The sequence below is a fragment of the Lynx canadensis genome, chromosome B1 (assembly GCF_007474595.2).
Source record: "Lynx canadensis isolate LIC74 chromosome B1, mLynCan4.pri.v2, whole genome shotgun sequence".
Classification (NCBI taxonomy): domain Eukaryota; kingdom Metazoa; phylum Chordata; class Mammalia; order Carnivora; family Felidae; genus Lynx; species Lynx canadensis.
In genome coordinates, this window is record NC_044306.2 from 181,143,437 (window position 1) to 181,166,021 (window position 22,585).

Genomic DNA, 22,585 nt, shown 5'->3' on the forward strand with positions numbered 1-22,585 from the left:
ATTGTGTATATGAACCACATTAATTGACAAAGTCTTAACTTTTTTGGATATTAATAAACCAACGTGACAAAAGACTCATCATTTCATAGAAGAATGGACTGTGCACTGGGTTAGAATACGCCGGTGGTGTTCAAAGAGTGGTCCCAGGTCCAGTAACAGCAGCATTGCCTAGCAACCTGTTAAAAAGGCAAATTCTCAGGCTTTACCTCGAACCTACTAAATCAGAAATGTGGGGAGCGGGGACCAGGGATCTGTGGATTAAGAAGCCCATCCAGGTGATTTTGATGCTTGCTGAAATGTAAGGTCATGTGTCTGTTCTTGTCACTGACTCATACTACAAAGTAGCGTTACTTGCCAAGTGCATGGTTTAAGGCCCATATCTGGGGACAAAAACTGTTTAGTGTCCTATGAACTCTGTCAGCCAAACCACCAGCTACTGGTGTCATGTCACTGTTAGGCTTTCCGAGAAAGCAAGAAAGAAGTCACTTGCCGCTTAATTACTTTCTGTTGATATAAGAACAGGACTGTATGGAAGAAAGGTCACCTATGCAGTGTTCCCAAGGGAAGATTGTTTCCTCCTTTCCTAACTCATGGGTGTTGAGGAGGTTAGAGGTATTTTGCTGTCTAAAGTTAAAGGTAGGAGCCTCAATTCATGAGTCAAGTTACCATTTCCAAACCCTCACTTCTCTACCAATAGAGGGACTGATGTTGACCTATCGACTGATTTGCAATCAACAGAATGCCTTGCTGGTTTACCAAGACTTGAAGCCAGATGAAATGAATACATCACATAACGCTCAAGTTTGAGCCATCTTCGCCTTTCTCTCACCCCCCAGTGGCATTTTTCTAGAATTTCACAGGAGTTGTTCACCCCATTCATTAATGAAAGGAGTGAAAAATTGGCAGTGGAAAATGAAGAAGAGAGGAAAGAGGCAAACAAAACCATCAAGGGAGGTTCAATGCCTGCCCAATAAAGGCTCCCACTCGCTCCACACTAACTTGTCTGTACTGAATGGGTTCTCTACAAATTAATACGTTGAAGTTCTAACCCCCAGTGTGATATTTGGAAATGGGGCCTCTGGGAAGGAATTAGTGTTAGGTGAGGTCATGAGAGAGTGGCCTCATAAGATTAGTGTCCTCATAAGAACGGATGCCAGACATCTGTTTTTTTTTCCATGTGCATGCTACGATGAAGAGCCCTGTGAGCACACAGGGAGAAGGCAGCCATCTGCAAGAGAGCCCTCATCTGAACCCAACTGTGCTCCCACTCTGATCTTGAATTTCTAGTCTTCAGAAATGTGAGAAAATAGATTTCTGCTGTTTAAGCCACCCAATCTATGGTATTTTATTTTTGGGGCTTGAGGAGATTAACACATTAACTCATCTTTGTTCTGCATTTATAAGGATCCTCTTGGCTTTGGGGACAGAAGGTACTCCTATTTTCCTCCCGTCTCCAGGAACATTGCATTCTTTCAAAAGGCAAACTCTTTTCCCCTTTGGATCCTCATGTTCTATCTCAGGGGGTGAGGATGTGGTTGTGGGAAGAGTACATCTCAGTCAGACTTATGGAGAGGTGGCTGCTTGGTGGTTCTTTCAACTTATTCCCAGATGGGCAGCTTTGTCCCCTAGTTCAGTCCTTGATACTAAAGGACATCCCATTATATTCATGATCTGATGTTAGTTTGTGAATTTGGGTCAGTCAAACAACTGTTCTGTTTCTTCACTTTTAAATATAAGTTGTTTTAGTAAGTGAATGATAGCCTGTAGTAGACACTCAGTGAATCCCCTTTAATGAGCCTGAAATAAATGAATAGACAGAATTTGTTAAAAGATATACTTAGTCATTAAGGAAAAAAAAACAATGCGGTCAAATAAGGCTCTAATTCTCAGGGAAGTTGCCTTTAAATTAATGGATACGAACTAAATTTTGGAAGGCAGTAAAAACAAATAAACATGCTTTTATTACCTTTCTAATCTTTGGAAAATAAGGAGTATGGTCTCAAAATGGGAGAGCCAAAATTAGTCCTAGTCAAATTATAACCCCACATTTACTGAGAGGGCACCATGTGAGAGGCCAGGCACTAATCTCTAAAATAGACCTGTAATCCTGCCAACCACCCTGATGATAGGTACCATTAGTGTGAAGAGCTGAATTGCATCTCTGAAAAATTCACTGATGCAAGTCCTATTGGCAAATATGTCAGAATGTGACTTATTTGGAGATAGCATCTTGCAGAGAAAATCGAGTTAAAAGGAAGTCATTAGGGTGGACCCTAATCCAATATAATCTGGGTCATGATAAACAAGTTAGATTTGGACAGGCAGGACCACAGAGAAGACACCATGCGAAGATGAAGGCAGTGATTCCCAGAAGCTAAGGAATGCCAAAGATTGCCAGCAACCCACCAGAAGCTACGGGTCATGCATGGAACAGATACTCACAGCTCTCAAAAGGAGACGACCCTGCCAGAGCCTTGATCTTGGACCCCCAGTATCCAGAACTGTTAAGACAATCCATTTTTGTTATCTAAGCCACACAGTTTATGAAGCTTTGTTAATAAAGCCCAGAGAACTCATATAATGAATATCCCTATTTTGTAAATGATGAAACTGGGTCTAAAACTCATTAACAGATGGTGTGGCAGGCTTACTCCAAAATGGTCCCCACGATCCCTACCTCTTCATGTTAGCGAACACAAGAGAATGCTCTTATGATCCCTACTCCTTGAATGTGGGTGACAACTATAGTTTACTTCTAACCAGAACAAGGATGATGGCATTTCCATGATTGATTATCTGTACTGGATTATATATATTACATGAGATTGAAACATCTGTCTTACTGAAGGACCCTCTGTCTTTTGCTAGCTTTGAAAAAACAAGAGGAAGACCCAAATAGGCCATGCCTAGACCATTGAATACAGAAACTGTGAGATAATAAATGTATGTTTTTTCAAGCTACTTTTTATCACTTTTGAGTTTGTGATAATTTTGCAGCACTAGTTACCTAATACAGGCAGTGTTGCCTCCTTAAAACTCTACTGTTGACAAAGAAAATTCCCATCCAAGTTTTTTTTGTATAAGGTATGGAAGGGAAATTATAGAGGTATTTTTTTTTTGAAATCATCATTTTAGTGTAGAGAAAGAAGGTACCAGACTTAAGGACCATGGTAAAATAAGGATTCTGAATTTATAGTTATAAAACTTGATTTTAAGCACCATCATTGCTGCTTGTGTTGACAGTGGGACTTTGGGCAAATTTCTTATCATTTTGTCTCCTTTACTATAAAACAGGATTAATATCATATGTGAAAGAACTTAGTACGAGGCATGGTATATAATAGAAATATTATAATAAAATAATATTATTGTCACTGAAACAAGGCAATATATATTATGTATATATATAAAATATATATATATATATATATATATATATAATTATGTTAAAGGATTTTTCTTTCTACTTCTCTACTTCCTTTCACTCTGTTACCAAGCTATATAGGCTCTGAGTGCTAGCAGAAATTCCATATAACTTAAGGGGAAATGGGTCAATGGTCTTTGGGTGACTTGAGGTGGTGGTTAAACTCCCAACATTTACATAAGCTTTAAGGCGAAAGATATTTGGGGAATCAAACCAGAAGATGGGTCATGCAGATCCCTGTGAAGTTATATACAGATGAGCACGCTGATTTTCTTTGTAGTTCAAGAAATATTTATTGCAGTGGATTTTCAGAAGAACTATACAAGAACTTATTGTTAATTTGCAAGAAAGTGCAATCACTCAAGCAGTCACGAGGATTGGACTATTCTGTTTCTATCTCTTTCCCCCCTTAGTCTCCTCACAAACGTGGCCTGGGAGCAGGGAGCTCATAAACTCAGACCTTGAATACGCTGGACAATAACTGAGTTAAATGAATTAACAAGTGACACAGGTATTGAGCCTTGTTTTAGTGACGTTACAAATTGCAGCACATTATCACATATCCTGTACAGCTCCATGGCATTATTTTGTGCTTCTCTAAATCTGGTCTGTATGATACCTGTTTACAGTTCAGTCTCAGCTACCACCATATATATAACAAAGTATATAAGTTTGTGTGTGTGTGTGTGTGTGTGTGTGTATCTTATCTATATATATATTTTTTCAAAAGTAATACTTTCAATTTACTGGCCTGACTACCTCAGGGCTATACATTCTATGATGAGCTTGGTGTCATTTTAACTACATAGCAATCGTGAAATGAAACTGATAATTTTAGACTCAGGGTTGGTAGACAGTAGAGAAATCCTTGTGCCCGATCCTGAAAACTTAGGGAGTTAATTCCCCAGAAGGCTGAAACTATAAGGAGGTCCTTAGAAGACCTGAACTAGGAAGTGAGTAAAAGAGACCACCTGGAAAGAGCACCCAGCCTCAGTGAAGAAGATTACTCACTGCCAGCATTTCTTTATAGGAAGGAGTTAGGATTCTGGTGTGTGTGTGTGTGGGGGGGGGTAATAGGCAGGAGACTTGTTTTAAAGCTGCGTTGGCATAGTGATTTATGAGAATGAAAAGAATCACTTGTCTACACTAAAGAATGGTTGTTGGTAGGAAATGAAGACGCAATGTCTACAAAATCCTTTTCTTGTTAGCATCTTTTATAGGCTGTGTAACCTTTAGCAAATCTAAACTCTCTCATTTGTAAAATGAGGCTAATAATAGTATATAGCTTATAGGATTGTTGTAAATTAAAGCAATGTACATTAGGTGCTTAGCATGATACATGGTATATAGTAATTGATCCATAAATTGTGTTTTCAAAATATGTTATTGATCAAGAATCCAAAAAGTGGTAATTTACCAAATAAGCCACCACCACATGTGCACAGAACTGAACATAATACTTGGGAACTTATCATTGTTTCGTTCTGAAGAGTTTTATATTTTCTTATGGATAAAAGTGGTCTTGTATGCCCAGTTATGTATGAGAAATAATTGCTAGTAGCTGGCACATAAAGTTATACTTTATTTCAACATGAGGCATGTGCTTTGGAAGATGACGGGGTGTTTACATTTATTTTAACCTGTCTAGAGACATTCTATTTCTGATTTTGTTAGTAGAATCTGACTGCTTTGTTGGTTTCCCATCAAAATGACGCAGATTTCAAGCTTCCATTTATTTTTTAAAGGTTCACGTACATATCTTCTTGTCTTTTTTATACATCTACAAGATCTAGTTTCGAACAGTGCACATGTGCATAATACTGGGCTAAAACCATCCATCACATGAGTGATACTTAGCAGATAAACAAAACACATTAACATTTAAACAAAAATGAGTTTTGCCTCATCACATTACCTACTTCTGATATAAGAACAGTGAGAAAGAGGCACTGAACAAAAATACCTATCGGGAAATATGATTGAACCTGCAGTAAAGTTGGATTCCTGTGATGGGAAATGTTTTATAATGAGGTGTGACTGAATTAAACACCTGGTGGTTGCAATATCAAATTAAATCACCCCTTTTGAACTCAATTTCACTTATGAAGTAACTGTAGTTTTTTTTTTTAAACACACAGTGAAAATAAACTCATCACCATAATGGTGTTAAAGCCGTCCTAAGGTAAGGGGAAGTTGGTTTCAAAAAGGCCTTTTCAAAAGGCCACATGTGGGGCGCCTGGGTGGCGCAGTCGGTTAAGCGTCCGACTTCAGCCAGGTCACGATCTCGCGGTCCGTGAGTTCGAGCCCCGCGTCAGGCTCTGGGCTGATGGCTCGGAGCCTGGAGCCTGTTTCCGATTCTGTGTCTCCCTCTCTCTCTGCCCCTCCCCCGTTCATGCTCTGTCTCTCTCTGTCCCAAAAATAAATAAACGTTGAAAAAAAAATTAAAAAAAAATAATAATAAAAAAAAAGTACAAAAGGCCACATGATAATAATCATTTCTTCCTAATTAATAAGGCCACATTTCATCTTCATGCTTATTAATCTCCACAAATTAATTTTGGTAAACTGCTTCATAATATCTGTCCTTACTCACATATTTTCAAGAGTGAATTACCAGTTCGTATGATATTTGATTCCTTCTTCTATTCAGTCTCTTTTAATGGATAGGTGGCTTAGTCCATTTGAGCTGCTATAACAGAACGCCAAAGACTGGGTGGTTTATACACAACAGAAATTTATTTCTTATAGATCTAGAGGCTGGGAGGTCCAAGATCAGAGCACTAGCAGATTTAGTGTCCGGTGGGTGAGAGCCTGCTTCCTGGTTCATAGATGGCCGTGTTCACTCTGTGTCTGCACATGGCAGAAGGGGCAAGGGAGCTATCTGGGGTCACTTTTATAAGACACTTAACCCCATTCATGAGGGTTTCACTCTCATGACCTAATCACCTCTGCTGTCTCCTTATACCATCGTATTGGGGTGTTAAGATATCAACGTATGAATTTAGAGGATGTGGCATAACATTCAGTTCATAATAGTAGATGATCAAGATTATAATAATCATAACAAGCAATACTATTATGAATAATTATAGCAAACATCTATTGAATACTTTCCTTATAGAAGGTATCATCCTAGATCTTAATATACATGAATTAAATTTCATAAGGAAGACCCTATATGTTGCTTACCTCTTCAAAGTTAATAAAAATTCCCGCTCCATAAACCTACCCTCAACCCCTCAACATAATCTAAAGTCATCTAGCTGCCACGAGTAACAGCATTCCCTGAGATGACTATGCTCTTTTCTGTCTCTGAGCTTTGGCCTTTGAGGAGAACTCTCTTTATTCTCTCACTTCAATTTCAATCATTTCTTAGAACTGGTTTTAGATATCACTCTCTTCAGGGAGACTTCTTTAATCCTCTAAAACTGTAATGCGAGCTTTTCCTTTGGACCCACGTAGTGGTTAATTCACCCCATCACAGCACTTACCAGGATGGAAACACTCTGGCGTAAGTTATGATCTTTGATAATAGTGACTATATCTATTTTATCATTTGTAGCAAAGTGCCAGGGCACAGTGGATAGCCAATACATATTTGCTTACACAATGAATTTTTGATTTATGACTATTGTAATCTCATTTGGGGTATTTTCCAAATAATTCCTGGGCTATGAATTAGTGGGACAGGGATATTCAGACAGTTACTAATGAACAATTTGCTTCTTGTGAAAATCATAGATAAGTTGAAGAAAGAATAAGGAAATAGATCCCAGAGCATCAGACAGTTAAATTCTAAGGGTATTGACTTTAAAATGTCCTTAGTCAGGGTTTTATTTTGCCCTTTAGTTATTGAGGGATTTTTAAGTCCATTTAAAAAGAATTGCCAAAAATATATTAGTATGAGTGGTTTAAAGCTGATGGTAAGGAAATCGGATGAACAAAAGCCAGAAACAAAGAACAAATTCAAAATAAAATAAAAATGCAAAATGATAATCTGAGTTGCATGGGCCTGTTGAATGAGCAGTCAAACTGCTTACATTTCTGCAAGATATATTTATCTGTTTTGTAAGAGTGAAGTTTTAATGTTAAAACTAACTATAAACTTCTTTGTTTTTAATGGGTTTTTGATGATTACTAATATCCCTTGTTTGAATGCTTTGAGGACTGATATTTAAATTGGAATCAAGTGGTGTTTAAATAGCAAACAAATTCTGTGAATATTTAATCTACAGCTTTCAGAAATCAAATATAGAAATAACCATATATATTTTTTAAATAAATATTGAATACAAATCAAAATGATGTGTGCTGTAAATGGCATGCATTATTTATAGAATCGATTACAATCAGAAGTATTACATATGCACGTATATCAATTATGTTAAATAGATTTCAGATATTTAATGACTAAAGACTTTCATAGCAGCCTCAGAACTAATTATAAAATGAACAAGTCATTATACATCTTTCTAGATGTTTCTGAAATATCTTTGAATATTTAGCATTGTTTTGAGCAAGATGGTATATATTAGTTTTATACATTTGACAGCAAATTAAATTTATTAATCAAATAGATTTGCATTCACTTTGGCACTAAATTATACCTAGGATGACTCAAGTATAGAATTGTATAAAGGAATTTCTTCAAGATGACTGAGACTTTGAGCCTCTGGTTCTGCTGAAATACTAATGCTTTGAACGTCTTAGCAGCTTTTGTTGTGTTCATATTTAATGACTGATACTGGGACTACGATAAATAATGATTAAAGCAAAGTAAAATTTGTTTTTTCCTAAGTATCAGGAAAAAAAAAGACACATTTAAATTTGAAATTGGTGCTTCTGTTTACCTTTAAATTATAAAGTGATTGTCTTTTTAAAAATTAGCATTGAAATGTAAGGTTTTTGTCATTTTTCCTCCTTTGTGTTCCTGTGATTGGTGTTAGGGGGTCATTATTATGGGGGTTAAACACATGGGCTTTGTTAACGATGTCCAACATATTGTATGTGCTCAAGAAGTATTGGTTGAATAGGTGGATATTCAAATATCTTCCTCCCACTTATCTTTGTAAAGCTGGGCAAATACCAGTTTCCTCTGGAAAATGAGGATAATGGTTGTGATGTTTAACGATCTATTATATTTGGAAAGCGCTTACATTTAAAAAATTTTTTTCTTGTTATCACTTCCCTGTGGTACCAGGCCCTTGTCTTAAATGCACCCTGAAAGCAGGGAGTTTCCTAATGGAGAAGAAACTCTGTATCATGGCACAGTTTGCATGTGGGAAAGCATCCTAGAAACAACTGGCTATAAACCATTCTTACATAAATGTGCCTCTCTTTGAAGGGCAAAGCACTCTTGACACTTCATAGAATCAAGCATTTTCTGATTGCAAACTTCCTCTCCAAAGCTTACTGTGAGAAAGCCGCTCAAGGTATCCAGAGAACTGAGCCTCCACGGGAGCTCTGTGGATGGCATGGAGAGCCTAGCTAGTTGGTATATTTGAACAGAAAAAAATTATTTAAAATTGTGCCAAAAAGATTACAGTCACGTCAAAAGATATCCAACTGCCATGCCAAAATGTGTTGCTTAACCTGTGCAATGATGAGAAACATGTATTTGTTTTTAATGTTTATTTTGAGAAAGAGAGTACATGTGTGCAAGAGAGGGGTGGGCTGAGAGAGAGAGAGGGAGAGGGAGAATCCCAAGAAGGCTCCATGCTCAATCTGGAGCCTGACGTGGCACTGGATCTCATAACCCCAGGATGGTGACCTGAGCCAAAGAGTCTGATGATTAACCAACAGAGCCAACCCATATGGAGCCAACATTGTATTGTTAAACACAGAGATTTCTTAATCCTGTTGCTGAATATTATTTTCCTTCATGGAATAAGATAAAATCTATGGATGCTATGGCACATGGTATCCAAAGGTCAGATTCAGGTAGTTTTGATAGTTCTCTTTTTTCTTTTCAATATCATTTACATTAAATTTTTCATGGAAGCATGAGGAATAATATATTAAGGTAGTTAAAATATTTCTGTATTTAAGTTTCAGTAGTTCCATTTAAAAAAAAAATTTAACATTTATTTATTTTTGAGACAGAGAGAGAGCACGAACAGGGGAGGGTCAGAGAAAGAGTGAGACACAGAATATGAAACAGGCTCCAGGCTCTGAGCTGTCAGCACAGAGCCCAACATGGGGCTCGAACCCATGGACTGGGGGATCATGACCTGAGCTGAAGTCGGACGCTTAACCGACTGAGCCGCCCAGGCGCCCTTCAGTAGTTCCATTTTAAAACAACTAGAAATCTGTCATTTTTTTTCTGGAACTGCCAGCCTGTAGCATTTTTTTTTTTCATTACAAGGCAGATCCTTATTCATATTGCTACTAAATGGGAGAGGTTCCTTGCACTCACTATATTTTTTCTTGAATTGCTCTATAAGCAAGTTCATTTTTTTCCAAAGTCGTGTAACTTCTCTGTTTTTATATAAATCTGTTATTTAAATAAAGTATACAAAATTTCTGTTAAGTATAGTGTCAGTCCCACAAAATATGCCCAACAGATTGATGCTTGAATTAGTATATAACCTTGATGAGACAACTAGTCTAGTGGTTAAAAATTTATTTGGATGATATGAACAGAATTTGTTTTCTTTGAAAGTTAACCCATCAATGTAGAAATAAACACAAAAATACTTGAATGAAAAGAACCCATCTGATTTTCTTGGCATTGCACGGATTCTGTGTGGTTTTGGAGGTCACTCCAAATTTTCTGATTCAGCTTTATCTTCACAAGTAATGGAGAAACTCACTTCTGGTGAGGTGAGAGTACCCACACGAGATTGAAGGCGTTCTTCAGAAATGTGGTTTCCCCTTAAGGTAAAGGCATGTCTTTCTTGTGTCTAAAGATGAGCTAACAATTACTGAGCTGACATTTATTGTGGCGATAATTTTACATACCTGATATTATCTACATCACAATTCATTTTTGAATCAATATCTTTGGCGATGGGGCTCACAAATCTCAGAGAGGAAATAACTTTTCCCAAAGTCACACTAGTGATGAGAGGTACAGTTAAGCACTGAGCCAAGGTGTGTGCAGTCCAAGCCTATTTGCATGAATGATAGTGCTGTATATCGTGTCTAATTCACTGCTGTTTCTTAGAATACATCAGATTCCCTTTTACCGACTCATTGCAGAATGCCTCTGATTAATGAAATTCTCCATATAGGTCTTACAAATGAATGTTTCAACACCACAAAATCTTTGGGTGAAAAGGGTGTGGGGGTATTTTTTCTCTTTTTTTTTTTTTTTGAGGAGAGGGAGAGTGGGGGAGGGGAGAGAAAGAGAGAGAGAGAAGGAAAGCGAGAACCCCAAGCAGGCTCTGTGCTGTCAGCACAGAATTTGACACAGGGCTCAATCCCATGAACCGTGAGATCATGACCTGAGCCGGAACCAAGAGGCTGATGCTTAACCTACGGAGCCACCCCGGGTGCCCCTTCTCTTCTTTTGATACCCCAATAGCATAGCCAAAAAGAGGGTTAAGATGTCTTGGCTCAAATAGCTCTTGTTTTAGCAGAGAGGTAGTATCTTAAAATTTAAGAAAAATTTTAAGTATTTATTAGATTTTTCCCCATATTTATGCTTCAATTTTCAAGCTTGTTTGTTTTGTTTTGTTTTGCTCTGTTTTGTTTTAAAGTCCTCAAGGTCTCCTAGCACCTTGTTTCTCTACACTAGGCCAAGGACCAGCATCAAGGGCATTTTATGAGAGCATTTTAGAAATGCAAACCATTAGGTCCCATCCAGACCCACTGAATCAGCACCTGCCTTTTATCAAGAGTCTCAGGTGATTCATAGGCCCATTAAAGTTTGAGACTCACTGCCCTAGCATGCCATCAGAATGTTTTAAATGGCCTTGAGAATGAGGGAGAAGATACAAGTGTTATAATCTCTCAAGGATCAACAACTCACTCTATTTCGATTTGCCTATACTTCCAAATGGGAACAGAAGCGATTTCATAAATAATCAGCTGTCAGTCCCACACTGGTTCTCAGCCCCACTAATTCTTATTTCCCTACAGTTGAGGTCGCTTGATTTCTATCTGTAGGACTCCCTCACCTTGCCTCCTATTTCTCGGATCAACCCTTATCTAAGAAAGGACTGGCTTAACAAGTCCAATTTTGTATTCTGTGGCTGAATCTCAAATCACCCCCAAGTACTTCTGGCTCCTGCAGTTTATGTAAATTGGCTTCAGTCTTGTTCGCTGCTCCTCTGTCTTCTGGCTAATAGTAACTCATCTATGCAGCTTTTTTTCTCAAGAGCTGTAAGTCCTTTTCTTTTTTCTATCCCTTCTGGTGCCTGGTACCTGCTGACCTATGCTCTTGACAAGAATTAACCACTTGGATTTGCTGGTGACTCAGCCATTCTATCATTTGGCTTTGATATCCAATTCTGACAAACTACGCAGGCACTAATTTAGTGCCAAAACAGAATAACTGAAGAATATGTAGTTATTATTATTCTGAATAACAGAATAATATATAGTTATTATTATAGTTATAGTTATTACTGATATCTTAAAAATGTAGAGATTAAAGCTGAACTTGCAAAAATTAAATGTCTGACTTTCTTAGAACTCTATATTCTGTCACTTTGTCATAATCAAGAGTTTGTTTTTCAAAACATCAGAACTTAGAAAAATGTGGTAACTTTGGGTATTTCAGACATTTTATTCTGAATCCACTAAGAGCAGAAGATATTATTAATTCATTATGTGAAATGGAAGTTTTGGCAAACTTTAGAAAACAAGTGATAAAGGTCATTTAGAAAATTATACACAAAAGATAAAAATTTAGGGTTAGGCCTGTTATTTGAATGTTTAGGAAATGAAATCAACCTTAAATCTTTGCTGCTGGCCTTTTTCCTGGCCCAGGGATATTACTATTTTCAGAACATTGTTTTTCATGTATATATCTATCTCAAACTGTCTACAATGAAGAGAGAGCACCAGAGTTTTCTAGAAACCTACTTCTGTGCCTGACTTTTCCTTTACCCTTTGCTTTCGGACTACCTAAATGCTGCCTGAGGTCTAACGTTTTAGAACAAAATACATTCATTTCTCTCTGTCATGTTACATTTAATTACTTCTATTGCCAGTATGTCCTCTAGGATTCACAACATCCTCTCCTTTTCCAAAACACACACACACACACACACACACACACACACATACCCACACACACGCACACAGTCCCTCCACTTTGATTCTCACAATACTACATTACCATCATCATCTTCTCACTGGCTTCTCGGTGTCCGTCTATTCTGTCTCCAAATAGTTCTGAGTATGGCTTTCAGATCACCTAGAATTCTTCCTGCTCTAATCATGCCTGTTTCTTTATTGAACTTATCAACTTCCACAAAACAGAAAATCAGTTCAAACTTCTCCACCCTATCAACAACAACAACAAAGAAAAAACATGCAGAATGGAAGATGTTATGTATGTATGCATGTGGGTATGTATGTATGTACATTTATGGGTCTGTCAGTATATATCTGTACACATGAATAGCAAAGTACTATTCGTACACAGATCAATGCATTTTCATAAACTGAACATAATCAGGTAACCAGTTCCCAGATCAAAACAAGAGAACATTCTTGCACACTCCTTAAAACCACTTTGTATGAAGGCTAAAACTGGATTCAGAATTTCCCTTTTTACTGTGCTCAACACCCCTATCAGTCATGAGGGGTGGATTATAAGATTGCATTTTTTTCATTTTAATGCCACATCTCCATGAGGCCATTGCAGCTCTACTAAACCTTACATTTATTCATTATCTGAAATGTTTTTTTTTCCCCATGGAGAGGAATGAATTATGGAGAATTTCACGTAACTGAGAGCTGACATCGTTTATATTCTTTTAACCATCTTTCTCTGTATTCTACCCAACCCATATATTTCCTTAGAGTTGGCTCAATTTTCCAGTTTACAGCTACAGACATTATCACCCTCAACACAGTGCTTATTGACTGCATGCCTACTATGTATTAAATGCTGTGTATAGCACTGTAAATCAAACAGTACAAACAGAAGATATGGATTTGACCCACAGAGTATAAAATCACATTGGAAGATATTACAGGGTTTTTGCTTAAGGCTACTTTTCCCTATTTGTCTGAACTGTGTTTTCAAAATTGCATGTAGGGCTTGTACCAAGGTTTTTGACCCACCCTTGAAGTTTCTCTCTTTTTTTTTAACAGAATTTTAAGGTAGCCAGAACATATTTATTATGTCTTCAATTTTTTATGTGTCATATCTAAGACATTTTGCCTCATCCCAATACACAAAGATTTTCTCATATTTTCTAAAAGTTTTATAGGTTAGGATTTACATTTAGATCTATGACCATTCTGAGTTAATTTTTGTATGTGAGATTTGAATATGAATATGATATAGGAATCAAAATTCTGATTTTACTTTATTTGCATATGGATATCCAATTGTTCTCTACAAATTTGTACAAAAAATGATCATTTTCCACTAAATTGCCTTCTGCTGTTTTGACAAAAATCAGTTGTCCATATACATGTGGGTCTGCTTCTAACTGTATTGTTTTTTTTCCCCATCTTTCTAACTTTATGCCCAACCACAACTTCTTGAGTACTGTAGTTTTATAATAAGCATTGCAATCACATAATGTTAATCCTTCAAATGTTTCTTCTTTTTTAGTATTTTAGCTATTGTAAGTTCTTTGCATTTCCACGTGCATATTAGAATCAGTTTGTCAGTTTCTACAAAAAATCCTGCAGTGATTTTCATTGGCATAACGTGGGATCTATAGATCACTGACGAAAATTGATATCTTAACACTATTAAATCTTTTGAACTATTATTTCTTTTATTTGGGTTTTTAGTTGATCTCTACAATTTTTTCTCCTTTTCAGCTTAACAGCTTTCCACATCATTAGTCAGATTTAGGTCTACATATCTCATAGTTTTTGACACTAATGTAAATGGTGGTTTTTTTTAATCAAATAAGATAACTTTGTCATAGTTATTTAAGTGTTGGCTTTAGGATTTTTACTGTATGTATCTTTAACCCATCACAGTCTAATAAGTGGTATTATGCTGCTTCTCAGATAATACATGAAACTTAGAAAAGTATACTTCCATTTCTATCTACTTCCAAGAGTCATCTTCCCTTCCCCCACTTCAACCAAAAAAAACAACAAAACAAAACAAAACCCTGGTCTCTCCAGTACTTTGTCTCGTGAGCTCTAGCTGCCTTGGTCTTTTTGGAATCCAACTCTGTCTTCTCATTTCAATACCACAAGGCTCCACCTGGCTTTCCCTCCTTCCATTCTTTTAAGGAAATGTCTTGGTAATCATGGGGCTTAACCTCATTGGTTTTCCGAAGCAGGCTCAGGGACAGGCCCCCCAAGATGGCTACACCTTAATCTCCAGAACCTGTGTTACCTGATGTAGCAAAAGGGACTTTGCAGGTTTAAGTAATCTAAGAGTCAGTCTTGCAATGGGGAGAGCAACCTACTTTATCCAGGAGAAACCAATGTAATCACAGTACTCTGTATAAAAGGAATTGAAAGAAGCTTCAGGGTCAGAGGAGAAGGTGATGAAATATTGGACGCAGAACGGGAGAGAAACGTTTTGAAGATAAAGTCAGAGGCCACAACCACGGAATGCTGGTGATCACTAGAAGCTGAAAAAGGCAATGAAATTGATTTTCCATTCAGCCTCCATAAGGAATCAGCCCTGCTGGCACCTTCATTTTAGTATGGTGAAATTCATTTTGGACTTCTGATCTCCAAAACTGTAAGAGAACATATTTTTATTATTTTAAGTCCCTAAGTTTGTGGTAATTTATTACAGCACTTATAGGAAGCTACTACATTTCACATCTTTCAAGGATCACTGTCTTTTGATGGCTGATGTCCCAGTGCCTCAAACACCATCGTTGTGGGTACTGTTTTTGCTTTTGGCTAATCCAGGTTGGAGGGTAAATGTTCTGTTACTCCATCTGAACTGGAAGTGGAAATCCAAATGTGTCTCGTAATTTCCAGGGAAGAAAGCAAGAGCGATTCCTTAATTCATTGAAGAACCATGCGCGGAATTTCTTGTTTTAGGGATAAAAGTTACTTTAGTATTCTGAAGTGTATGAATTTTGTGCTGTTGATGAATTGATTGTAGGGAAGGTGAGTAGCATAGGGATGATATCTTCATCTAATAAAAAAAAAGAAAGAGACAAGTTCACCCTGCTGTTTAGTGGAAATAGCATTCTGTGGTGGAAAGGCAAAGATCTTTGGAGTTAGACCTCGCTTGTTTCCTGATTTTACTTTTCTGTGATTGAGGCAAGACGTGAACTACTCTGAGGCTTGCTTTCTGCCACTTATGAAACAGGGATAATGTTCAGTGATTGTTACAAATCATGAATGTAAAGGGATTAGCCTAGTGCTTGGCACATAGTAAGAGTTTAATATAATGCAAATTTCCTGATATATGATTTCATCTAATAAGAAAGTGAAGCATTAGATAACAGAAGAATTCTGGGAGCTGACTACCAGCTGCTCTTAAAAAGCGAGCAGGGAAGGGAAAGGGATAATTAGATGCACTGGGACTCTTGCAAGGGGCTCTTGAAGCAATGCTAAGGAAGCAATTGTAGATTTCTATATGGTAAGTGATATTCTGTAGTTAAAGTTGAGACTTGAGCTCCTCCTAAGTGTTTTTCAAATTGGAACGACCCTTTAGTTTCAAGGCTGGTCTAGAATTGAGCCAAAACTGAGAGCCAGAAGTCTTTTGTTCCAAAGAAAATACTTAGAATGATTTGGTTAATTAACTTCAAAGTAAATCCAAAACGGTTTGGCCTCATCTAGCCCCTGATGGAGCTGCCTTGTCCCTAGTGAGTTCTGGGCCTCACATAAAAGGAAAGCAGTGCATACTGAGCTGAACGCCCAGCACTGATAATTTTAGCTCTTGAGCCACAGAACTTCACAAACCCTACACCTTTCATCATGGGTTTCCTTCTCCCATCCTCTGACCTCGGCTCTGCCCATCTGCCACTGAGCCTTTGCTTTTTATCTTCTGCTTGCCTCTGTCGTTCTACACATGTTGATCCCCGTTGGTAACTTTCTGCCTAGGTCTGTCCAGGGATTTCTCCTGTCCTTTAGAAGTTTCCTGAGATCAAAGGAGGAACTCACATAGAGGTTATCTTACAAAATTAGATAAAATTGAAATTTCATGTCCTATAACTTTCCTAGGATCTAAAAATGATATCTTGTACTGACTTAGAGATAAGCTATCTGGTTTGAATCCTTACCCATTGGTTTTTAGCTGTGTAACTTTGGGAAAGTTGCTTAATTTTTCTTAGCATTTGCTCTCTTATATGTAAAACAGAGAATTATGGTAGCTCCTTCATCAGATACCTGTAAGGATTAAATGGCTAATATATGTAAAAGCACTTACAACTGTGTCTGGTGCATAAAAGTGCTAGACAAATTTATAATTATTAGTATTGCAAAATGTATGCAAATATATTTTGATAGTTAACAACTACCTCCTGCATTTATTACAGTGCAAATTTACATTTAAAACATTAGAACACAAAACTAAAAAAAAATACTGAATTTTAGGGTTCTTTTCTCTCATGAAAGCCTACATGTTTTACCCATATAAAAATCCTTTTGCTGCCATTATCAGAGACATCGGAATTGTGGACCTAGTGGGCATCCTGACAGAACTGTGGTTGTAAATGCAATGTCCTAGAATACACATAGGTATAGGATCAGGCGATTCATAACTTTTGAAACACTGGTTTATGTTATTTAGTCCGTTAAGATAGAAGTAAATTCCCATAGGAATAGGCTATATGAAAATTGTATGTGCTCATTTGTAAATGAAGAGTCCAGAAAAGAACTGTTCAAAATGTAATATGCCTGCAAATCATGTAGGGCGCTTGTGAAACAGCAGATTCCGAATCAAAAAAATCTTGAGCGAGTCCTGAACTTCTGCAATTGGAGCAGGCTCCGCGGCTGTGTGCCGTGCTGCTGGTTCTCAAACCACAGGAGTAGCAAGATCATCAGATGTAGGGATTCAGAGGAGTGAGTGGCTAATAAGTGAACCTCATTAGCTAATCTGAAGTCCACTGTCGGTCGCCAGGTACATCTCTTACACACAACTGAGATGAACATATTCTGTGCTTGAGAAGTTCTTTATAAATTACATTAGTCAAATATGTCCCTTGGATGTCCTGTGTCTCCTAATGTTGATTTCATCCCATTGATCATTTCATCTATGTGGCATATTCTATGTTGGAACCAGCTTACCAAATATATACCCATTAGAAATTACAGATAAAGTTGGCAATCTTCTGTTGATTTTTTTTTTGTACGATCCTAACATGAAACTGAGATAAAACAGAAAATTTGATAATTTCGGAAATCATTAAAATAACTGCGCATTAGGGGCACCTGGGTGGCTCAGTCGGTTAAGCCTCCGAGGTCAGCTCTGGTCATGATCTCACAGCTCGTGGGTTCAAGCCCCACGTCAGGCTCTGTGCTGACAGCTCAGAACCTGGAGCCTGCTTTGGATTCTGTGTCTCCCTCTCTCTCTCTGCCCCTTTCCGCTTGTACTCTGCCTCGCGTGCTCTCTTTCTCAAAAGTAAATAAAACATTAAAAAAAATTAAAAATAATTGCGCATTAAATACCCATGTTTATGTCCTCTCTTCCTACACCCCCCAATAATTGTACAACAGATCAGATCTGTGGACATAGGTGGTAATATGTTCATACATATGTTCTCTAGAAAACAACCAAAACAAACAAAATGGCCTGAGGAGATATCTGAACCTTCCAAAATCTCTGAAAATTTAATAACTATAATTAGAGTATATCAATAACATTGGAATTTATGTATTTTAAGAGAAAAGATTTTGAGGAATAATACTTTTCCAATTAAGGTTTATTTTTAATTGAAAAAATATGAATGTATCAAAATAGTCCATAGAGAGAATCAAATGTTCCTTAGCAGTAAATTCTAAACATAATTACTTTTGAAAAATTCACTTCTCATCTTTTTAATGAATAATTTATTTACCTCATATGGGCAAGCATTCTATTTCCAAGAGATCTTGTTTTATCCAGCTCACATCAGTGTTGGGTCTGTTTATCCACTTTCATCAGAGTCTCTGTTCCGCTTAAAGTTAGGTTTATGATATTCTGTCCTAATGAAACACTGCCTAAGGTTTGCAATGCCACGCACTAATAGAAATGTATTTTCAATAAAGGATTAAACTAAAATAAACGATGGGTTTGTTCTTCAAAAAAATACTTTGTGTTTTATGGAATTTAACTTCCTTGACTGTTAATTCTAATTACTAGAGAATTTTACATTTTGGTCCAACTACCTTTATAGACTGTTCTCTCTTGCGGTGTTTATGCCAAGTTTGAATGTTACCATGGAAATCATTGTGCTACTGCAAATTTTACATTCTAATTTTGATGTAATATTAAGATGATTATGGATTATAGTTCAAAATTTAAAAGATTTAGTAATAAGATGACAAGGAATAAAATTTTAAACACTCAAAGGTTAACAGATTTATGTTACAGGGTGAACATTTCCAAGGTTCTTTTCTCTGTTATGAATATATTCATTAGAAGGAATAATATAGTTTAATAACCTTTAAATACATGAAGTCATCATTTTATTACCAATTAAGCTCAAAAATGATTTCTTCAATGGGAGGATATTGGGTTTACTATCTTTATAAATGGAATCAATTAGGTCAAATAAGTATAAAGTCACTTGCCATCTTATAAGATTTATAAAATCCATATTCTTGATTGTATCAAACTGGTGACTTTCCAGATACCTCTAATTCATTTAATGTGAATTCATTTAGCTTCTAACAAGTGCCTGAAGGATGCAAGTGCTGCAATAGATGTAATTTGTCTGTATTTTAATTATCCGAAGGACAGTGATCTGTTCACTGATACAGAGTAGGAGTTGCCCATTGCTCAGCTTAATTTCAGGAATTCATTAAAATGACCTATTTGGGCTTCAAAAAGAAAGGACCCTCTCAATATCAGAAGAGCAGAAACCCCAGTAAGCTAGTCAAATGCTAGCTCTTGGGTAATAGTTTGTTTTCCCATATGTTATTTTCAAACGAAGGAGGGGATTCTTTAACTCTTCATCGAACTACTATCATTTTGACTTCATCATTTCACTCAGCTCTCTACTAATCATCACATCTTGAGACAGCCTGACCTGAGCACTATGTAAAACAGCAGTTCCTAACCCCTGGTGAGTACATAACGAGTTTCTTCATAGCTCTGATTAACGTTTAGGATTGTATATCTTTTTTTTTTTTTTCTTAATGCTCTAACATAGTTTCAATATTCTAATATACCCGCTAGAATACAACTTTCATGAGGGAAGAGGCCTTGTCTATTTTATTCATTGCTGACCTGATATGTGGAAGCAATATCTGGCAAATAATAGATGCTCAATATGTTTGCTTGAGTAAATAAATATATTATTGTCAGCCTTGTTCTGCAGTGAAGTATGCAGCTTACATATTTGACACCAATTTGAGTTATGGGGAATATCAGAATTATTTCTTTAAGTTTATTTATTTTGAGAAAGACATCGCGAACAGAGGAGGAGCAGAGAGACAGAGAGAGAGAGAATCCCAAACAGACCCTGTGCCATCAGCGTGGAGCCCGACACTAGGCTCGATCCCGTGAACCATGAGATCGTGACCTAAGCCGAAATCAACAGTCAGATGCTAAACTGACTGAGCCACCCAGGTGCCCCCACAATTTTTTTTTTTTTTTAAGAAGACAAAGTAGGGAAGAGGCCAGTGAATTTCATGAACTAGAACATGGATTCACCTTCAAAGATCTGTTCTTAATTCTTTTTCTTAATTTCTAATTTTTTCTTGCTTTGCTTGTTTTCTCCCAGACTAGTCTTCTGTTTGCCATTCAAAATGGATTGATAGGGGCGCCTGGGTGGCGCAGTTGGTTAAGCGTCCGACTTCAGCCAGGTCACGATCTCGCGGTCCGTGAGTTCGAGCCCCGCGTCAGGCTCTGGGCTGATGGCTCGGAGCCTGGAGCCTGTTTCCGATTCTGTGTCTCCCTCTCTCTCTGCCCCTCCCCCGTTCATGCTCTGTCTCTCTCTGTCCCAAAAAATAAAATAAAAACGTTGGAAAAAAAAATTCAAAATGGATTGATAAAGAGTGAAATGGATACAACCAAAATAAATGAATCTTTATTGTGTAGCTGCTAAGGTTTCACAAGGGTTACAACAGAAATGAAAGAAACCGATAAAAGAACATAAACCGAGGTCGTTCTAGGTACATTTAATTCTCACTTCTTTACCCAATATGTAACATTTGGGAAACAAATTTAGTAGGCCATCTTGGTGTTTATATTGAAATCATCGTTTCCAGGAAAAAAAAAAAAAAGTTGAACTTTTCAGAGTGCTGTGGGTTTTTTTTTTAATTAAAAATACTTAGTTTTAAAATAGTTAATATTTCTCGAGTTCCTTACTATAGGGGTCATTGGCATCTAAATGAAAGTTTGTAGACATTCCATTAGGACAAAGGGTAAATTGTTTAAAAAAAAGGCAGATTTAAGTAGAGAACTATCTTCCTGGATTTGTTTTCCTCTATTTATGTTTCTGTCCATATATTGCGTCATTGCTCATATGCCTCTGGGCTCTGTTCGAAATGATCAAGACAATATTAGCAATTGATCTTCCACATCTAACTCAGGATAAAAGCCAAACTAAATCAATAACTTTACCATTGTACAACACTTTGCTGTAATTTACTTCTAGGGTAATTTACTGTGTATGTGCATGAATGAGTGAAAATTTTTCCCCCTGAGTGTCTTCAACTCAGCCTTAAGGCACAGTAACGAAAATGTCATTTTACTCACTCTCATATTTTACCTGCCCTGGACAGCTATAATTTTGGATCTACTAAATGCAATTAATTTCTACACCTTTTCAAAGAAGAGAATGTGGTCCACAGGTGTCATTTGTATTCTTACACTAACTCATAAACTTAGGGCTTTGTATTAGATTTATAGAAAACTCAGCATGAGAAAATCACTTTACAATCAGCGGGAGACTCCCAGGGGGTAGATTATTCCCTGGGAATAAATGTGTGACTGTGTGAAAGAGATGGAATCAGGGCTGGAAATTCACTTGTCCATTTCACTATAGCTTGGCTAAATGACTAAGCTGTGTGGTGAGAATATGAAAAGAAGGTTCCATTAAGGGAATCTCTGGGGGTTTCAAAATTATTCTTGTGGTTACAAGATGGGCTCCTCTCTGTGCTTTCTGACCGAAATTGGCTATTTGGGGACAAGTCTTAAGTTTGCTTGGTCATTCAGGTAATAGTAATGAGGCCTGATCTCCACCAAACAAACAAACAAAAGAAAAATAGAAACTCCCAAACTCTAAATTACTTCCTAGAAGTTAGTTAGTTAGTGGGCAGACCCAAATTCTGAGACTGCACAGAAACCTGAGTGTTATTTGTAAATGGGGCAGGAGATAGTAAGCAATGATACTGATTCTGATACTGATTCTGCCTCTGGCTAATTAAGTTACATTAAACAAGTCATTTAACTTTCCAGGGCTTCCAGGGTTTCCCCAGGAGTAAAATGGAAAAGTTGATTCTTGTCTCAAAGCATTGTTAAAGCAATAAAATGATGTTTTGGATACAGAAGTGCTTAGACTACGACAGTGCTTTGCAAATAAATGTGTTTATGAAGATATAGGTTTGTAAACACCTGTTTACATCAGATGTATACATACATTCTGCATTATTATCCAGTTTATTAAGTAATTTTGAAAAGTTAAGACTTGAATAATACTTGTGGAGGGATAGCTCAGAATTTCTGTAAACTTATCCAAGTCAATTTGGGCATTTGTAATTCATTAGTAGTTTTTGGTGGATAAATCCCCCATAGTTACAAATGGGTGGATGTTTAGATTCTTCTTCCACAAACTTACTACCAAGTAGAAAGGGAGGCAAATCTCAAATTCATTCTACTTCATGCAACAAAGAAATGGTTAGCTAGAACACACCCAGTTTTACAAAGCCTCAGCTCTCCAACCTTCTAGGCATTTT